This window comes from Schistocerca serialis, chromosome 8 (assembly GCF_023864345.2).
Source record: "Schistocerca serialis cubense isolate TAMUIC-IGC-003099 chromosome 8, iqSchSeri2.2, whole genome shotgun sequence".
Classification (NCBI taxonomy): domain Eukaryota; kingdom Metazoa; phylum Arthropoda; class Insecta; order Orthoptera; family Acrididae; genus Schistocerca; species Schistocerca serialis.
The window spans coordinates 533,468,169-533,488,955 of NC_064645.1; positions in this window are offsets into that span (position 1 = coordinate 533,468,169).

Genomic DNA, 20,787 nt, shown 5'->3' on the forward strand with positions numbered 1-20,787 from the left:
AAATCTTTTTGTGACTAGTTTCATATGATGTTGGTGTAAGTATTTAAAGCATATTCATTCACAACAGAGTGGTCTCAAAGTTGCTGTTGGGTAGATTTTGATCTACCGTCCACTTAAGTGTTAAAAGATAGAACTACTTTAGTTAATTGACATCTACAACTTTTATATTTGAAAATCTCGTCATTTCGTCATTTCAAAACGATTTTCAGCTTTTAGAACATTGGGGCGACATGGAAAACGAAAATTTTACTTGCAGTCACTTTAATAAGGTTCTCGCTTTCACTTTTGCCAATCAGCTGAGGTGCTGTCAGCCAGCCTCTACTATGGTTACAGGGTGTACATAAAGTCTGGGACCACTTTCAATTATTTATTGCACAAGAAACAAACATTGTATAGGTTTTACACATATGTCATTTTGAAGAGAAACCCTGAAAGTTTTTTTTTTTTTTTTTACAAAAATTTGATATATGCGAACCATGAGTAACCCGGCAAACGTCAATACGTAATCGAATTCTTGCCATACCCGTCCCAGCATGGCATCGTCGACTGTGGCAATCGCCTCCCGTATTCTCTCCCGGAGCTCTGCTACATCACGTGGTAGAGGTGATACATACACCAGGTCTTTAATGTATACTCACAGAAAAAAGTCACACGGAGTGAGATCTGGTGATCGGGGAGACCATTTCATGAAACACCTCGCTCCACACCTGAACTCGCCATGTCTGCGACTAGCGCTGACTATCGGAAAGTTACCAAACTACGCTATGGCGATATACACGGAAAAGAAAAACATTCAGGGTTTCTCTTCAAAATGACTTATTTATGATATCTGCACAATATTTATTTCTTGTGCAATAAATAATTGAAAGTGTTCATGGACTTTATGTACACCCTGTACTTCAGACGCCCAGCGAGCGAAAGTTACTTTTGACAAGTCGAGATTCGCCGATTTGATGCTATTATTGTTGTAATTTTTTGTGTTACGGTTTGTTACTGTAGTGTTCAGAAGCCAGTCGAGCTGAACAGTCTGCTGCACGCTCTCCGTTATTTTGTGGCTTTATAAGAAGTTACATTTTCCTATCGTTGCACCACACAGCTTTAAGAGTTTCCTTACAATGGAAGCGAATGACCCAACTAGCAACAGTGCTTCAGCAGATTACCAAGAATGGAATAGTTGCCTGAAACACACAATGTTCGGAAACAGGGACATTGTTACTCTTTGTGCCTTTCGCTAAACCGGCAGTGTCGGGGTAGTCAGAGGGAGGTGGAGATGAAGATAAGGCTTCCTTAACTGATGCTGAACGAGCTCAGGATTCTCAGAGATAATGGCCATCAGTTGGACACTTTCAATTATAACTGACTGAGATTGTTGTTGTGTAGGTACATAATAACAAACCTCTCGTGCAAATGTTAGTGCCCCTTCCAAAATTTTGCACATGTGAGTATGTAAGAAAGGCGTTGTTTAGAAGCATCTATAATCTCGGCGATGCAGAGATGGGACGATTCGACCAAGAGAGAGGTGACAGTAATGGTGGCATTTGCATTTTCATTAATAGCATGAAGTTTCTGACAATTGCTGTTACAGACGAGGCGTCAAGAACAGCTAAAGGGGTTATTAATGGTCACAATGTATCACTTTCTCAAATAAAATCATTGTTAGAGATACTTTAATTCCACTTACATATGCCAATGTGTCAGATCTCGGAATCTGGTATGGTCACAGACGCTGGCATACGTTTGATATTACAATGTTTCGTGGGTGAACATTAAGGTAGCGTCGTGAAATACTGAAATGTTTTTACTGAAGCCCTGATGTGCATTTACGCCCCATTTAAATAAACTGTAGCGTTCATGGAATCTGATAGCAAGTGGCCACATATACGTGACCCGTACAGCGGTTGTAATATTTATTGCGTATAAACACTATTTTAACCACTGCAAGGCCACCTTTCATGTTTTCTGTTCATATGAATGCGTAAATACCTGTTTTTAATTTCATCCATACATTTTTGTGTTGGCTATTGTCATTGAAGCCCTTGGGTCACTTTCATATAATTCTTATATGAATCTGATCAAACACCGAGAAGGCGGTCACGGGACAGTAATAGTAATCCTCCTTTCCGTTCAGATATGTTTGAGTACTTCTTAAAAAACGGGGAAATTTCAAAACGCTCTGCTTGGCGATTGTTTTAGCGATAGATGTCTCTAGCAATAAGTGTGATCTGGCTCTTTTCTACGGCTGTGGGTAATCAAGAGACTGGAAGAAACTAAAACAAAAGGTGAGTGAGTATGAGAGCAGCGCTGATCACAAAGCACAAATTAGGAAATGCCCTAAATAGTACTTCAACCATACAAAATCCTTTAGGCCGAAACATTGTAAGAGAGGAGGAGTACGGACCGAAGAATTGCATCAAGTGATCGAAGCGATTATTTTTTTGCGGAAAAAGGTTTAGCTTTGAAAAGTGATAATGGCTTAGTCGATCGTCAAAATGGCACTTTTCTGGGCACCTTAGAGTTTGTGGCGTAATTTGATCCAGTTACGGAAGAGTATTTAAGCAAAGGGGAAAACGCATGCTTCATGATCTATCAAGCAATCCTCAGAAAGAATTTACTGAAATAGCTGGAGACTGTTCACCAAACTATTTAAGCAGAGCTAACACGTAGTAAAGACCACTCTGTTATGATTGATGAAACTCCGAATAAAGACTCAACAGAGTAAAATGTTCTTATATTGCGCTAAGTTTCCGTCGATGCAGAAATACAATACAGAATGATATTTTGTAGACTTTTTTGACTGTGGCCAAGTCTGGTCAATCAGCTGCTAAAATGATGTGTGACGAGCTGAAACTTTATTGTTTATACGTTTCAGATTGTCGTCGCAGTGTCATGACAACGAGAGCTACATGAGTGGCGTTAATCAGGGAACTCAAGCGTATACGCTAAAAGAATATCCATTGGCAATTTATTCTCCTTTCAGTGCTCATTCATGAAATTTATGTGGCGTCCGTGCCACGGTACGTACGTGGATGAAGTTATTTTTCTCCGAATTATAGTGAAAACATATAATTTTTTGTCAGTGTAGTCCCGAAAGATGGAAAGTTTTAAAAGGAAGTATTGCAGCATATCTTCACGGGCTATCGGCAACAAAACAGCCGACACCTATAGACGCTGTGCGTCCATGTGCAAAACATTAACCAGCATTACAAAGGGCGGTTGAACTTGCTATTTAATTGCCTGCGGAGATACTGACTGAGCTGAATGATGAGAGCGGTTGTATGCAACTGAATGCTATCAATTTTTGTAGACATATTTTGTGATCGTTGATTTCTGTTGATTGCTGTAACTTTCTTAATTTTTGTAGAGCAACTGTTTAATAAGCGACAGTGGATTCGTATCATTTACACAGCCGTTTTGATATATTTGAAACTATGCAGACTGTAATGTGTAAACAGTCTGGTGTAAATGCTGCAACTGATCTATATGAAAAGGAAGTTAAGTAAGTATTATAGACGTAGAGCTGCATGAAGTTTACATAGCCCTAAAGTCAACTATAATATTATATTTTAAAGATTACATATTGTTTTTGAATTGTCATGTACCATCAGTGAATGTCTTCAAACTCCAACAATTTGAATTATTTTAATCTTTTTTTATCCTTCCAAATATAAATTTTTGACGTTAACTGAATTCCTCGTTTTTGTTTGTAAAACATGGGAATAATGTCAAGAACAGAAACACTCTCGTAATGGACTGAACAACTATCTATTTACTAAAAAAAATAGGTTTTCGGCTCTTAAAGGCATTTTCAGGTAAGAACAATACACCAGTAATAAATAAAATAAAGCGCAAACTACAGCGATACTAAAGTCACAGATCCAGAGGTCGTTGAAAGCGAAGCCTTACGGTAAAGACAACTATAAACGAAATCGCAAAATTTTCAAAAATGTGTATTTAAGTTCATTTCAGAGTCGTATTATAACACATATCCGTAACTGAAACATATTAGGCAAGAGGAAAATTTTTAAAAACTAAACTAGCGTTCAGTGTCTCAAAGCTAATTTTTTTGATTTAACATACTTGCAGTAATGTCATTTTCCTTTTTTTGTGAGGATATTTTGAGTTACACTTTAGGTGAGTTTTGACCTTTGGGAAGAAAATGCATTAAGTCACAGCTGTTGAATGCATACTGCTTCCTACACTGAAAATATATCCGTAACAGACGTTATATTGAACATCATTAAGACCTATTGCAAAATTATAATAGAAATGGGTAAATAAAGTGTTGGCAAATACAAATTCAACAGCACAAAGTATACCAGATAAAGAAAATTTTTCTTATTCTACGTAAAACGTTTGTAATAGAATACGTGTTTAAATGTGTGATTTCGGGATACACACAGTGCTAAACTGACGAGGAGAATACAAGCGCCAAAACTCGATTTCTCATAAGCTTTTCTCAGAGAAAGAGAAGTCAAAATAAGCGAACACGTGCCTCGGCTTATCGTAAATTCTCGACCGTTTCTGAGAATACGATGGTCAAACTCCTCGACGTAGTTTAAATGCATTTTAGCGCGCAATAATCTCAGCCTGAAATGTGACACAGTGACTGGCGACGCAGCCTCTCTCTTTTGTGGCTCATGTTCGAAACCCGAGTGTTTTCATCTATTTCATTATTTTTTTTTCGTTTATCTACCCATGTCCGTAGAAGGTTACTACACGAATATTTCCTATCAAGTTAGGGGATACAAAGGCGTTATATTAATTGCAAGATTACAACTGAATTTCCCAACAAGCGTTGGTACGATAGATGTCCATACGGTATTTTCAAGGGTTACAATCTTTCAAATTTCGAGCTTTTATAAACTGTCATCTTAATTCTTATATTTTGTTGTTAGTTTTGTTCTACAAGAAGATTTTGTGCATTCCATTGGAAGATACCGATCGTAGAAACATTCGAAACAGAAATTCGAACATGACGAGCATATCGCGGAGGCAGGTTTGCCACAGTTACAAATCTTCGTATGAATCTTACTCCGGAACGAATCGTCGTTGACACTGCTGCAGATTTCAGGCATCGGCAATAAGTTCACGGCAATCCAAGCATAACGTATCACTTTAGCGAAAACTGGTGCTTGCGATTAATCATGAACCAAGGAACACAACAGGAATTATGCCGGCCGCCGTGGTCTAGCGGTTCTAGGCGCTCAGTCAGGAACCGCGCGACTGCTGCGGTCGCTGGTTCGAATCCTGCCTCGGGCATGGATGTGTGTGATGTCCTTAGGTTAGTTAGGTTGAAGTAGTTCTAAGTTTTAGGGGACTGATGACCACAGATGTTTAGTCCCATAGTGCTCCGAGCCATTTGAATTTGAACAACAGGAATTTCACGGAAAACAATTGTTTCGTGGAGTAATCTTCTACGGATATGGGTACACAAATGAAAATCAGAAACAAAACTTATAATCCGGTTTAGAACAGGAGGCGCAACATCGTGAAGGCGCGACGCCAGCCACTGTCCCACTGTTTCAGCTGAACTTATTTCTCGCCAAAGGGCACAGAAAGTACCACGAAAACTTTGACTGTCGATTTCTTGGAAACAGTCGAGTATCTACAGAGAAGCCGAAATGTGTGTTCGCTTGTTTTAAACCCTCTTATACTGAGCGAAATTGCTAGGAACTCAGGTTAAGGCACTTGCCGTGTTCTCCTCGTTGTATACCGAGCAATCACGTCTGGCGTCAACAATGGCTCTAACACGATTGCGCATGGAGTCGAACTGGGCTTGACTGAAAAATGCGGTTACGTCATTCCATGTCTCTATAACTCCGTTCCTGTCAATCGTATCGACTAATGAGTGATGGTGTGCCATATTTTAAAAACTCACGCAACTGGAGAGCATATTGGCCAGGGCAACAGTCGCACACGCTCTGTATTGAGATGCAGGACAACACAGACAACATGTAACCTTGTCTTGTTGAAAAGCGACTTCATGGAGAGGTAGAAGATACGCCACAACCGCCTGTACTGACATGTCATTAATATAACAGTTGTGCAAATTACGACCCATGCCAAGCAGAGGTGATGATTTTATGTAACTAATGACATTCCATAACATGATACCGGACGCTGGGCCTTTATGACGGTGTTACACGGCTAGGAAACATGCGCACAATATCCTACTTCCCGTTCTGGCCGTGCCTAAAGCATCAGATTCATTTCCTGCTACAGGAGTATTTCGACCTTGTCTGCGTGGTCATTAGGGAATAGACTCGAAATCATGATACATTAAGGACGGAAGGGGTAGCACAACTCTACTGAAATAATACTGTCCGCAGCTCGTGGTCTAGTGGCTAGCGTTGCTGCCTCTAGATCACGGGGTCCCTGGTTCGAGTCCCTAACGCGTCGGGAGTTTCCTCCGCCAGGGGACTGGGTGTTTGTGTTGTACTCATCATCATTTGGTTAGTGGTGAGAGTGGAAATGGAAAGATTGGAAGTTGTATGGGCGCTGATGACCACGATGTTGAGCGCCCCACAAACCATCTTCATCATTATGAAATGGTTCTCCGGTTAGCTTTATGTGGGTTCCTGGCCATGTCGGTATCCCTGCGAACGAAGCTGCTGATGCCGCGGCCAAGGCTGCGGTCCTCCAGCCTCGGACAGCTTCTTGTTGTGTCCCTTCATCAGATTGTAGCAGGGTCATTTGTCGGCGTATTTTATCGCTGTGGCATGCCGATTGGGCTGCACTTACGGACAACAAGCTTCGGGCCTTGAAAACTCTTCCCGCGGCTTGGACGTCCTCCTCACGCCCCTCTCAGCGGGAGGAGGTAGTTTTGGCCCGGTTACGAATTGGACACTGCCGGTTCAGCCATCGCCATCTGATGACGGCTGCGCCATGTGGGCACTTGCTGACGGTCCGTCACATTTTAACGTCCTGTCCGGATTTTACTCCACTGCGTCTTGATCTTGGCCTGCCATGTACTCTCGATGCCATTTTAGCGGATGACCCTGGAGCAGCTGCTCGCGTTCTTCGTTTTCTCAAATTGACCAACCTGTCTAAGGACATTTAATTATGCTGTTTTTTTTAATCCTATGCCTGTCGATCTTTTATCGTGTTTTCTCTTTTAGTTGCTGTTTTAAACTTGTGCCTCGCGGTGCATTCCTAACGTAGTCTGGGCGCTAATGACCGTTGAAGTTGTGCGCCCTCAAACCACAAAAAAAAAAAAAACATTATGAAATAATAGTCGACTTGAACTATTTTAAATAGGTACAATTTGGAAAAAATGTGGAGGGCCACAATTATATTACTAATGGAAGTCATATCAGAAATCTGTGGCAAAAGTGTCTTGATACAATATAGAGATTGCATGACAGAGAGAATGCTCAGTCAGTAGAGGAAAACTATACACACAAATTAGTAAAGGACACTTATTAAACGGAGAAATAGAAATCATAATTGAGTGCGAGCGAGAGAGATACCGTCTAATGATCCCCAACGGCAGTAAAACAGAGTACGAGGGCGTGCTAAAAAGTAATGTCCCCGAATTCTAAAAGCCTTTCTAAATAAAACGTACGTTGTTTACATCTTTATTCTTGTCTACATATTTATTTTGCAACATAGTCACCCTGGCGACTAACACATTTCTCCCAAAGAGAGACCAGCTTGATGATAGAATGTTTGGGTTAGTTGATGTTACCACAATCTCACCTCTGCTTGTACCGCTTCATCATTGTCAAAATGAAATCCTCGAAGGGGTTCTTTACGTTCGGAAGACCACGAAAATCGGCTGTGGCCAAGTAGGTGCTATATGGAGGATGATCGATTACAGTGAACCCAAGGCATCGGACTGTTGCCAGCCGAAGTGGGCGAGCGGTACTAGGGGCTTCAGTTGGAACCGCGCGACCGCTACGGTCGCAGGTTCGAATCCTGCCTCTGGCATGGATGAATGTGATGTCCTTAGGTTGGTTAGGTTTAATTTGTTCTACGTTCTAGGGGACTCAGGACCTCAGATGTTTAGTCCCAAAGTGCTCAGAGCCATTTGAACCATTTTTGCATCGGACTGTTGCAGATGTCGCATCGCTCGTGTAGGATCCGGTACCGTCATGCTGAAGGATAGAATACTCCATTTGTGAACGAACTGTTTGAATTCGAAACTCGATTACAGGACGCTGTTTCTCTATCATCGACAAAATTACGGTACACAACGCCAAGTTAGACGCAATAATTCGGAGTCCTCTATTGGAATAATACGTAAACATTGAAAAATGAAGACGTAAAATGTTAATAAAGTTTATTTTATTTAAAAAGCTTTAAGAATTTTTGCATGAAACATTCAGAGGCATTAGTTTCCAGCATGTTCTCGTAGGCTACCCTAGCGGCGGCTGCGGGAAGTTATCGGTAGTCCGAAGTGAACTTTGTAATTTCAGAGGGTCGGGTCATCGCGAGTAGCGGTTAAGTAGGACACGAATCGATATTACGACTAACCGGTAACATTACATGTGCGGAAGAATTCGGGTCTGAATGAGGCAGAGCTCTTGCTGTTAGGGTTATTTAACACCTCGAGCTTCGAAGGAAATAGCCAACCGCGCAGAGGTTTTACTTTCCGTAGCCAATCTGACAGAGCTCGTTTTCACATTTAAGAAAAGGCTGCAAAGTTAGATTGGATAACACTGCCTTCCTCGAAATTTTAGGTCGCTTCTCTGATGTATCTATTGCGGACTTTGAAAAATAAAAATAAATATGATGTGGTGTGGCCCTCAACTACGTACCGTCATGCTCAGACTTGAAATATTAAAAGTTTTGGCTGGTTTCGTTGTCTAGGGGCTGGGATACATAGTTGCCGCATTATACGCCAAATACCGCTGAGTCTACAGTATAAAACATGAATATACACATGAATTCAATGGTCGAAGTTTCCTATCACTCGGCAATTGCGAATTTTATAAATGATAGATTTGCAATTATATAAATTCTACAGGTACTATTTTAACGACTTTAAGAATGCCCTTTATTATTGTAAAGCACATACTGGTGTCGATGGTCATGCAATTAAATAAAATTTAAGTTGAGTAACAGAGAAACCATAGATTCCTAGCCGGCCGCGGTGGTCTAGCGGTTCTAGGCGCTCAGTCCGGAACCGCCCGATTGCTACGGTCGCAGGTTCGAATCCTGCCTCGGCCATGGATGTGTGTGGTGTCCTTAGGTTAGTTAGGTTTAAGTAGTTCTAAGTTCTAGGGGACTGATGACCACAGATGTTAAGTCCAATAGTGCTCAGAGCCATTTGAACCATAGATTCCTCCTTGACGTAATTAGTTATGAACAACAACATAGGTCGCGAGATACTCACTTGTAAACGCGCACTACGTCTTCACCGCAGAAGCCACGGAAATCTCACAAGTGCACAAGTTGACACTACAAAATATTTCAATCTCCCGCGACAACGCGCCAGCCGCTCCACAGTCCAAGTCTTTCCTGCGACTGTTCGTCCGTCACGCCGACTGTCCAGGACTCTCTCCTGTCCTCTCCCGTACTCACGAGCGCTGTAACTGGCTAGATCGCTCCCTCCATGTCTCCAAGCCAATGCACACTCACAAACATAGTTAAACACATCCGAAATACTGGATTTACATTTAAATAACTTGAAATAAAATAAATATTCCTACCGCTGGACCATAAACACACTCTAACAAACATTATTAAGTGCATAAACAAGTCAAATAAACAGATATCAAAGGAATAGAAACAAAAGGTAGGCCAGTAGCCTAATGTCTCTGTGCTTTCCAAAACACAGTAAATATTTAACGAATTTCTTCATGAATAGTATATATCGGGTATAAACATAGAGATAGACGAATAAATATATTGGCAAGTATTCTGTTACCGATTTTTCGTGTAACTGTGGTGCACTTATGGCCTGACGCGATTAATAGTAATCGGCCACTTTGACCTCCAATAACGCATGTACTATTCAAGTTACATGCCTGTAATTCATACCAATTTAGGTTTACACTAATAGCTTTCTAAAGATACGCCGATCGACAAAATCGGATGAACCGTTTAGCTTTTGGAAATTCGTTGCTGGTTGTTACTTGTATAATTTACAGTCAGATCCTAAACTTTAAACTAATAACGATATTGAAAATCTGATTACACCATCAGATTCGTTGTGCAAATAATGGTAATGTATATGTTTATTTTCAAGGTATCATGATTCCCCTGGCTATTATTAATTTCTGCATGAGCTGTGTAATGTCTGCCAATATAGTTTCACAAAGTCTACCATCTTAGGCATTTCGCGGCATTCAAATCTCCTTCATCGACACAAAGCCCATACCTCGACACAGCGTTAACATGGAATTCCCAGTCACGCGGTCGGCCTGGACCATGCGCTGGGGCTACCACCCCTCTTGCTCCGGCTAATGTTCGGCACCACACGATCGCTGACGGGCCCCGGCTTGCCGAACAGCCCGTGCGGCCACGCCAACTCCGAACTTTAGTACATTTTCAGGGTGCCACAACTCGCCCGTTACCTCACACGATGCAAGAAAGAGGATTCAAACTAGGCACAGCTGGTTTCCTTGCTATGGAGAACCTCATCATGGCGAAAACTAGCAACTCATAGCAAACACAAGCCGTAGAACTTACAGATATTAATAATGAATTCATCCCTGTCTATTTAGCATCTCCCGCCCGCCCCTCGCAACACACTCACTCGGAATACTTCTGAAAGTCTCAAGAAGTCTGCTGTTCAGTACAACAAAATAAGATAGGTCTTCTTAGTAATGTGAAGGAAAAGTTCGTAACAAACAATTGTTCTGCAACGAAACGAAAATAGCCTCTTGAGAGCGTATATTACGTTCTCTTGACTGATGAAAAGCCTATTTCAAAACAAACTAAATGTTCACATTTCTATCTCGCCAGCAACATGACTGGTCCACTGCGCAGAACACCGAGGTTCAAAGCACAGTTCGCAGGAGCACATCTGTCCAGGTGACGAACGCAACGTCCGAGCCAAATGGTGTGCAAACGGTGGTGGTACATCAGTCGCTGGCTGGCGAAGACGGAACTGGCTCTAGACTACTCCACCCGGGCGGAAATACTCGCGCAGCGGAAGTTTTCAATTTCCTATTGTGTATCGAATTTGCGGCGGATTTAGCAAGAGATGCATGTCTAGAGCAACCTCTGGTGCTACCTTCTGCGTCCCCGGCTAGTTACAGGGGGATTCCGCGCAAACCAGCCTGTCAGCAGGGTTTGAGCTGTAACACGATAAGTAGAGATGCCTTGCGGGGTTGGCGGCATCAAAGTGTAACCCGAGAGATACGCAAAAATCACATACAACGTAAGATATTATTCAATATACAGCTCATTTTTGTAGTTTGCGACAGGTTACGAAGTTAGATTAGCTAGACTGGCTAGCACTGCCTTCCTCGAACCATTAGGATTACTTGTCTGACACCTTCCGTGTGTTCATGCGCGAAAGAGGATTCAAACTAGGCACTACATGGTTCCTTGCTATGGAGAACTCCATCATGGCGAAAACTAGTATTTCATAGCAACCATGAGCCGCAAAATTTAAAGACAATAATCCTGTGCTATGTTATCATCCCTGTCTGTTTAGTATCTCCGTCCATTCTAGCAACGAAGATCACTAACAGCTTACAGTAATATTTAATACTTTCTTCAAACAGTAGAAAGCGTGTGGAGGGGGGGGGGGGGGGTGAAAGGTTCTGTTGCTTTTACTGGACGAATTCCAATTCATTATTTGTTAATAGAAACCAAATCTGAACCTTACAAAGAGCGATTTCACGCTGGCTGATCCCAATAGTTTGATCTCGAAACATATTTGATCACATTTGGCTGTAAGACAACAAATCTATCATCTCTCAACCGGTAGCACAATATATGGCTATAATGTCTAACACACATTACATCTGAACAAAAAACATATAACAAACACTGGCGTACATACATAGTTAAGGAAAAATTATTCAAAAAAGGTGATAGCAAACTGAGTGCTAACGGCTAGTATCAAAACCCAAAAAGTTAAGAGGAATTTTTAAATTTACAATAACACAAATGTTAAAACCAGTGGTACCTTTTGCTTGTGAATCGTGAAAGACAATTCCGGGCAATCATCAAATTCTTTAAAATAGATATGCACGCAAAAACTCTATGCAAAAGGACATTCATGGAATGTACATCAGTTAACTTGCGACACATCGAAATGTTTACATATTTTGGTACAACAGCCATACTGAACTTCACAGAATGAAATTTTGGCACCCTGATATCAACGGCATTTACCAAATTATTTGACAGACAACCTCCGTGCTACCAGCGCGATAATCCTTTAAAGCCCCTTCATAATTAAACATCTCAGCAAAGCATGACTGTCCTTTGCCGCACATAAAACACGTGGTTACAGTCATAGATAAACAAAAGAAAACCCACGCTTAACACTATTTTTAACGGACAGTAGTAACGAGAATGAAGCTCGACTTGATACAACAGCCCCCCCCCTCCTCAATTATACGAGAGCCCAACGAACTAACATACACAGTTTAACAAGAAAACAAGAACAGTAGTTCACGCGTGATGACATCACTCATGCAGCTCAATGAAGGACACGACCATGACGTAAGAGACAGCCAAAATCTCAAAAAACTCAAGGCCGTACGAACGATAATGACCGACAGAAGAACATCTCTTACACAAATGCCCACTCGGAGTCTCAGCTTAGTACCATGCTACAGTCTCCCGGTGCTATACCTCTGCAGCGAGAAAATGGCAAACCGACAATTTACGCTCATTGCCAGTGACCCAACAGCGTCCACCTGAGCGCTGTATTTGGTACGTGGAAGCGAGATAACGACACGTCAACAGGCTGCTCCTGATGCCTGTCATTCTATGCGAGCTCTATCCTCTGTGCACGACACCGAGCAGTGTCAGACAAACAGCATGCACTCGATGCACTAACTCATAGCTGAACTCCAAAACACAAGGTAGCTGCTACCCAAGAGACTCTAGGGGACCATGTGTTCCCTCGCTCATTCGTAGGCAGTCTCGCGACTGAGAGTACTCACCAGCCAACACTGGATCACTTTCACCTCGACCAGAGATAACAAGGGCCATAGTGCACTTGCAGCAAGCCTCTCCGATGTCGATTACCAGAAATGTGCTGGCATGGTTCCTATGTATATTAAAATATCTGTGATGCTCTCTTCTCTGGCTTTAACAGTAGAATCTCCATTGCGGTCTTAATGTTAGCACCTTCACTTTTAATTTGACCGAAGATTGTTCAGACGTCTCTACATGCTGAGTCACTCCTCCCGACAATCATTCGTCTTTCGATTTACTCACGTTTCTGATGTTGCCCTTTCGCCTAAGCTTCCCCGCATTTCCTATGTATTTCATTCCTAAGCGAACTATATTTTTGTATTCCTGTATTTAATAAGCGCGAAAGCGTCGTGGAGCTGCTCAGCCATCTCCAGTGGAAAACACTGCAAGAGAGGCTCTCTGCATCATGGTGTTTTCTTCTGTTGAAGTCCCAATAGCAGACGTTCCTAGAACAGTCAACTAACATGTTGATTCCTCCTGTGTGTATCTAGGGACAGGAAAAAACAAACATTCTATTGTCAAATTCGGCATTACTTTTGGCAACTCTCGCTATTATTTAACGCCAAAATTGGTGTTATTTTCTGCCTGATTCGTTTTTATATTTTGCAACTTACTTAAATTTTTTGTCAAAATCATCATTAGTTCCTTGTCGCCGGCCGCGGTGGCCGAGCGGTTCCAGACGCTCAGTCCGGAACTGCGCGACTGCTACGGTCGCAGGTTCGAATCCTGCCTCGGGCATCGATGTGTTTGATGTCCTTAGGTTAGTTCGGTTCAAGTAGTTCTAAGTTCTATGGGACTGATGACCTCAGATGTTAAGTCCCATAGTGCTGAGAGCCATTTGAACCATTTCTTTGCCCGATTCTGTGTATTTTACCTAATTCTGTGTATTTCTCGCCAAAGTCAGTGTCTAGTTTGGCACATTTGGTATCATTTTTTGCCAAACTCGAGGTTGTTTCACCAAAAAGTGTTCGGCAGCTGTTTTTTTTCAAATTTGATGTTATTCTTTTGCCAGATTCGGCATTTTTTGCCATATGCGATTCGATTATCCTTTTCACCAAACTGGTTGCCTTTTTGTTAAAATAATGTTTTTTGTCAAGTTCAGAACTGTTTTTGCTAAATTCAGCGTTTTGCTTTGCCAAAATCAGAGTTATTTTTGCTGGTTTCGATGCTGTTTTCATCACTACATCGAATACCGCTGTGCGAGAAAAGAACTATAAGTTTACGATTAGAAGTAAAAATCCAGTTTTAACATCAAGAACCATCAGTTACAAATATTGTAAACTACGGTCCTGAGATTATAACATTTTTGTGTGGTAAAATTACAAATATTTCGCTAACATCACCGGTTTCGTTCTATTTCGCTAAAGACTGCTTATTTCGCGTTCTTTTTCGCGTTATCCTTCTCGCGAAATTTTCCTGTCCCTATCGCGAAACATGAAGATAAATTCAGAGAGATTCGAGCTCACATAGAGACTCACCAGCAGTCGTTCTTCCCGCAAACCGTACGCGACTGGAACTGGAAAAACGGGGAAGTGAGACTAGCACTCAAAGCACATTCCATCACACGCCGAATGGTGTATTTAAGATGTAGATGTAGACGTAGATGTAGATGATCTGCCGCTGCTGTCCTTTTGAGTGCTGCCTTGGTTTACGGAAAGTTCCAAGTTTCTAGAAACCCGGAGTTAACCCTAAGCCCCCATCCTCCGCTACATGACTCGGCAAACGATAAACAGATGAGGGTGCCGGCTGCACGCTGCCGATCCGGGAAGACCGTAATGAGTCCGCCTCACCTCCGCACAGCCTCCTCTTCTTTGATGAAGTGCCAAGTGCGGAAGCTGGCGCGGCCGCGGCCGCAGGGCACACAGTCTGAGCCGCAGGCCGCGCGCCTCGGGCGGCCGTATTGACACCGCAGTGCGTCGCAGACTTCCCGGAAGCCCCACTCGACACTCGCCGCCCTCGAATCTCCCTCTGTTTGCATTCGGCCGCCCACGAGTTACTCTCGTCCGCGTCTGTGCGCCGGTACCGCGTTGTCCCACCCGCTGCTTTCCGGCTTGATTAGTTCTCGTCACCAGCCGTGAGTGCACTCCACGCGGACACGGAGGGGTACTCCATTATAATCACCTCTCTGCCGCACCAACTGTGTGTCTACAGTCCAACCGGCGACCAAGTCCGCCTTTGAGACCTATCGAGTCCCAGGTGCAAGACCTACCATGATACGACTTGATAAAAACATGCAGAAATGGAATTTCACAGCTATTTTTGAATTTAAAAGCCTATGACACAGAATATAAGTTTATTATCTAAATACATGAAATTTGGTAATACAATTTATGGCTTAAGAGGGGAAGGACGTCAAACGGGCCGACTTGGAGCAGGAGAGGCACCACAGGACATTTTAATTTAAACTGTCTATACTTTTACAAGTAAATTCATAAAACTTTGTCAGCATGACCAGGAAGGATTCACGATTCACACTCGTAGCAGCGGAAGTTCAAAAACATAACAAAATAATTTCTTTTACATGTGAAATTTCATCATTTTTTTCACTTACTATTGTTGTGTTGTGTTGTGTTGGGGGAACAGACCAGACAGCGAGGTCATCGGTCTCATCGGATTAGGGAAGGACGGGGAAGGAAATCGGCGCTGCCCTTCGAAAGGAACCATCCCGGCATTTGCCTGGAGCGATTTAGGGAAATCACGGAAAACCTAAATCAGAATGTCTGGACGCGGGATTGAACCGTCGTCCTCCCGAATGCGAGTCCAGTGTGCTAACCACTGCGCCACCTCGCACGGTACTTACTATTGGCTGCATTTGTTGCTATAGATACACTTTTCTTCATAAGTAAGAGAGACTGTTCGATGAATTTTGCACAGCATACAAACCATACTTACAGGTGCCTGAAACTCTAGAATCTATTTAATTTATGAAAAAATGAATGAGCTGCTACGTTTTAAAATTTATGTTTAGAAAAAATCTAATTTTGTAGATAATTATCTCAATTTTTACCACAGTTTTTAATATATTTGGAAAATTCTAGAGTTTCATACACCTGTAAGTATGGTTTTTATGCTGTGCAAAATTCATGAAAGAATCTCTCTTACTTGTGAAGAAAAATGTACCTATAGCAACAAATGCAGCCAACAGTAAGTGGAAAAGTGATGAAATTTCATATCTAAAAAAAAATTATTTTGTTATGTTTCTGCACTTCCACTGCTATGAGCGTGTGTCCTGAATCCTTCCTGGTCATACTGACAAAGTTTTATGAATTTATTTGTAAAAGTATAGACAGTAGAAAATGAAATGTCCTGTGGTGCCTCTCCTGCTCCAAGTCGGCCCGTTTGACGTCCTACGCCGCTTAACTCATAACCTATGACACTAAAAAATGAGAACTGTAATTAACATGTTATCCTACATCAGTATTTAACATCACTCTAACAATCATATTTTTCAATAAAATAACAAAAAATGTCAATTATTTTCAATTTTAAATAAGGTGTAGCACAACTATAAGCAATTATGCTTTAACATATGGATAAGAAAAAATTCCGTCTTTTTAAAGTGGGTTTCAGTTGTGTCTACGTAACATGTATTACCATTTCGTGCTAGGTATCATCAATCGACCATAATGTAAACAATATTTAACTACATGTGGTAATTAGAGATTTTTTGATAGGAGGTATGTACTGATTTTTGGCAGATCACTCCAATTATTTTTTTAGAAAAACACATACATATACATACATATTCCCACCCTAACACCCTACTCTACTAACCCTGCTATAGTTTCCATGCCCCTCAGTCAACCATAATGGGTGTGTGCAACACACTGTGTGGTATGCAACAAGATAGACAACGTGCAGCGAAATGTTTGAGTGTGCCTATAATTTATTGTAGACTGAACATCCTGGCACGGGTAGGTAATCATAATAACAAATATAGTATTTGCTTCAAAAATGAAAAAGGCAGTTTGGCTCTTAACAACCGGGAAAATTGTAAGGTACTTCCTAATTATTTTGAAAAACCATTAAACTGTCCAGAACCAGAGAATAATTCAAACCACGGCAAACCAATAACACTAATCCTAACTCTTAAGAACCTGACGAAATCGAAATAACGAAACAAATTGAGAGACTTAAAAACAATAAAGCATCCAGAGAAGACGATATAATTGCAGAATAGCTCAAATCAGCTGGCCCTATCACTATAAAAGAGATCACTCAACTAATACAACATATCTGGCAAACTGATAAAATACCTGAGGACTGGAAAACTGCCCTAGTTCATCCATTTCATGAAAAAGCTAATAGAATCGATGTTAATAATCACCGAGGAATCTCCCTACTCCGGGTCACATACAAAATTCTCTCACAATGTTTACTTCCTCGAGCCCAAGAACAGTTAGAACCTAAAATTGGTGAATACCAAGCAGGCTTTAGACAAAACATGTCCTCGCCGGAACAAATTCTTAATTTAAAACTAATCTTTGGGTGCCAAAGGATTTCTAGTAACAATATTATATGAACATTTGTGGATCTTAGAAAGGCCTAAGAGCTGACCGTGAAACTCTTTTCCAAATTTTAAAGGAACAGAGGCTAGATAATAAAGCTCTAACACTGATTAAGGAAACGTTAACGAACACTAGCTCTATAGTCAAATTCATGGCACAAATTTCTGAACCTTTTGCTATAAAGGCTGAAGTTAGACATGAAGATGGACTCTCTCCATTACTGTTTAACTGCGTTTTGGAAAAGGTAATTACATAATGGCGAGAGCAAAAGTCGAGTCAAAATATCGTTCAATCAAGTTAGATAGAAGCACTATTAGATTGCCTCATCTTTGCAGGTGATCTGGCAATTTTAGTAGCTCAAAAACAAATTAAAATTCTTAAAGAAGTTGCGGAAAAATTATAGCTACAAATATCGTTCAAAAAATGGAATATATAGGACATGCAAAAAACGTGCCATAATGGTTTCGAACACGAAACATGAAAAACTAAAAAGTGTTTCTCAATTTAAATATTTGGGAGAAATCATACAAGAAAAATCTGCAAATGAGTTCGCTGTCAAAGGCTGGCAACTGTATTCAGATTAACACCAAATATTTGTAATAAGAAAATCTAACGAAATTCAGTAAAGTTACGCATTACAGCACTGTAATCATACCTGTCGTCATGGAGCAGAAACTTTAAATTTAAATAGAAAGCGGGATATTGCAGAAGTTCAAAAGAAAGAAAGAAAAATTATTATGAAAATATTAAGCCCCACATTACTGATGGAGAAACTTCTAGGCTGAGAAATAATAAGGATATAGAAGATTACACAGACATACACGGTGACATGAAACACGAAGATTTAAATTTTATGGGCACATTAAAAGAATGGCACCCACTAGGTTTACAAAACAAATAGTATAATTCTATGAAAACAAAAGTAAGGCCAAAACTGAACCGATTAAATGGATCCATGTGATTAACGAGGATCTTAAACTAGCCGGTATGACGCAGGCACAAGTTACAGGTAGAAAAACAAAAGTTGGTCAGAGGAAAATCAGAAAACGTACAGGAACACTGTGCTCCGATGAAAGAAAGAGACTTCATTCTGAAAGGATGAAACAAATTTGAACACAAAGCAAAGACAGCCATCAAAAGCGACATTGACCAATTGTACCTCGCGTGGTCTTGTTGATCTCATACGTGGACAGTAATAACAGTAATACTAATAATAATAGTAACAACTACAAAAATGAGTCTAAAACCCATATTGGTTGCTAAAAAAATTTCGTAGCTGTTTTTGAAAATTCTTTTTTATTTACACATTAATAACATGTTTCTGGCCCTGCCCCTCGTCTGGTGACCTGCCAGTAACTAAAATTCATGATTAAAGACTCTGCGCACAATACAAATGCATGTACGCAAAGTTACAAGGAATTACAAGGTTAAAAAACGTACAAAAATAAAAGTCGGAGATATCAAAAAAGAAAAAAATGTACATACCACAAGCAATTACATAAGCTCAAGTGGCTGTTGTAAATGCAGTACATCGAGAAATGCATATGGTATATCAGGTGCAATAACCTTCCACTCGCATAGACAGAAACCGAATGTACCAGCGCTACAGCGGCAGGGAACGTGCGAAGTGATCTACAGAGGGCACCTTTGGCTGGCTCAATGCCATGTAGCGGAACCGCCAGTATCACAAGAAAGTCTGATAAATAATGTATACCAAAATTCCGAACAATGACGAAAGTAAAGCTCAAAGATCTAAACTCATGTAAGATATGACTGTCACGTACGAATATATGAAAAAATACAGCATATTAAAAAAAAATAAACTCAAAACTACGGCAAATGTAACCGAATATTTGGTATTATAAACAGTGGTCACAAAGAGCGCAAGATTTTAGCTTCCAATGGTTTTCGAAGAAATTACTAAAAACATGAAGAAGCAATCTGCTCCTTAAGTAATCGGTTATGGAAGGACCGCTTACGTAAGAAGATTTCTAGATCTTCCAAAATATCCAAACAAACACCTTTATTGTCATAACGAAGAATATGTAGATTGTTTTCAATGTCCGGAGCTGATGACTGCACTGACATAAATGAGCTCCTAGTGCACTACTTCAGCTGGGATAAACGTGTTCCCCAAATCGCATTCTGAACTCCCTCCCGACCTGCCCGATGCAAAACTTGTCATAATCTTCACACTTAACCTTATAGACTCCCCTCCTTATTGCAAAGCTTTTCAACAGGCTGCTCTATCCTATGCTGGAGGAGCTTCCTCAAATTGTTAATAGCATTAAAACCTACCACCACACTACACTTTTTAAACTCATTACTAACATACCAACATACGTCGTAGCAACATACTTGTTCATTCTTGACTCTGGTCCCTTCGTCAATCTATCACAAACCTTTTTCATCTATTCTCCATTAGAATGAATCTGAATGTGGAAATAAAAAATCTCCAAAAAGAGGTACGAAATTTTTTCGGTAACCAACAAGCAATTCTAGAGTAACTTTTATTATATTTGTGACCTATCAGTCTGTACCTACTGAACATATGGATACATTGAAAGCCCATAAAGAGGCTCTAAAAATAAAAAAACTATATAACTGTAAATGGTTACATAATTAGAATACAATGCCGAGAATCACTACAGAATCGCCTATTAAAATACGTTATTGTTGTTGTGGGCTTCAGTCCTGAGATTGGTTTGATTCAGCTCTGAGTGCTACTATATCCTGTTCAAGCTTCTTCAACTCCCAGTACCTACTGCAACCTACATCCTTGGAATCTGGTTAGTGTATTCATCTCTTGGTCTGCCGCGCGGGATTAGCCCTGCGGTCTAGGGCACTGCAGTCATTGACTGTGCGGCTGATCCCGTCGGAGCTTCGAGTCCTCCCTCGGACATGGGTGTGTATATTTGTCCTCAGGAAAATGTAGGTTAAGTAGTGTGTAAGCTTAGGGACTGATGACCTTAGCAGTTAAGTCCCATAAGATTTCATACACATCTCTTGGTCTCTCTATGCGAATTTTAGCCTCCACGCTGCCCTCCAGTACTAAATTGGTGATCCATTGATGCCTACCAACCGATCCCTTCTACTAGTCAAGTTGTGCCACAAATTTCTCTTCTCCCCAATTCTATTCAATACTACCTCATTAGTTATGTCATCTACCCAT